The sequence below is a fragment of the Micropterus dolomieu genome, linkage group LG05 (genome assembly GCF_021292245.1).
Source record: "Micropterus dolomieu isolate WLL.071019.BEF.003 ecotype Adirondacks linkage group LG05, ASM2129224v1, whole genome shotgun sequence".
Lineage (NCBI taxonomy): Eukaryota > Metazoa > Chordata > Actinopteri > Centrarchiformes > Centrarchidae > Micropterus > Micropterus dolomieu.
The window spans coordinates 10,638,251-10,639,808 of NC_060154.1; positions in this window are offsets into that span (position 1 = coordinate 10,638,251).

The window sequence follows — 1,558 nt, forward strand, 5'->3', positions numbered from 1 at the left end:
CTTTGGACAGAGATGAAAACAAAACTTTAATCAAATGACCTCTGTGACCCCTACATGTGGCACAGCTGCTGCAACTGCACAAGCCTTTAAAATGCTGGGCACTGTGTGACCCAATATACTTCAAAGCAACTTTTTTATCTGTCAAGGGAAAAGAAAGGGCGCTGTTAAAGAAATTACATTTATTAATTTAGCTGATGCTTTTATCCAAAGCGACTTACAATTGCTATACAGGTCAGAGGTCACACGCCTCTGGAGCAACTAGGGGTTATGCATCTTGCTCAGGGACACATGGGTGGGTCAGAGTGGGGGATTGAACCTGGGTCGCTCACGCCAAAGGCATAGCGCCATCGCCACCGCCCCATCTGAGCGATTACTCCTTTCTGGGTTAAGGTCCCAGGTCCCAGATGAGTGTGCCCCAAATTTAGAGCCTGAATAACAGACTATTTTAACATGATAGTTGATCAGGCTGTCTCTGCTCTCTGCATCTGATTTACACAAATGTGGGAGTTTGACAACATTTTAAAGTTGAAAGAAATTGACTATTCTAATATGAATTACACAGATGTTGCTGAGTTTTCTGCCAATAAAGCAAGAAAAAAGACATTCATGTCATCCATTAAATTTAGCCTACACTGTTAAAAAAAAAAAAGTGAAAAAACTGAAATATTCCAGCAGCTGGGGGCGCCAGAAAAATACAGTAATATTCCATAATGACAATACAGTCTGTAACTTTAATTTTACATAAAATCTTGTGCAATTATTGTTTAATTAAGAACATATACACCTGTAAAAACAATTAAATTACTTTTAAATATAGTTGAAAACTGCTATAATACAAATAATCAGGCTTAAAATTTATAGTAGAGTGCTGCTTTTAATTGAGTTTTATTGTATAATTTCACATAAAAATCTTGTTTATGTAATCAATATACATTGTAAAAAGAAACGATACAACACCTGCAAATACTAGATTTTCCTTTTAAAAAACGTCAAAATATTGTTCTAAAACAGGTAATCAGCTGTGTGTTCATTGGACTTTTGGACCATTCTTCTAGAAGCGCATTTGTGAGGTCAGGGACAGATGTTGGATGAGAAGGCCTGGCTCGCAGTCTCCGCTCTAATTCATCCCAAAGGTGTTCTATCGGGTTGGGGTCAGGACTGTGCAGACCAGTCAACTTCTCCACACCAAACATGCTTTATGGACCTTGCTTTGTGCACTGGTGCGCAGTCATGTTGGAACAGTAAGGGACCATTCCCAAACTGTTTCCACAAAGTTGGGAGCATGAAATTGTCCAAAATGTTTTGGTATGCTGAAGCATTAACAGTTCATTTCACTGGAACTAAGGGGCCAAGCCCAACCCCTGAAAAACACCCCCACACCAAACTTAACACACTTGGCACAGTGCAGTCAGGCCAGTACCATTCTCTTGGCAACCGCCAAACCCAGACTTATCCATCAAATTGCCAGACAGAGAAGCGTGATTCGTCACTCCAGAGAACACGTCTTCACTGCACTAGTGTTTAGTGGCGGCATGCCTTTCACCATGTATCCGACGCT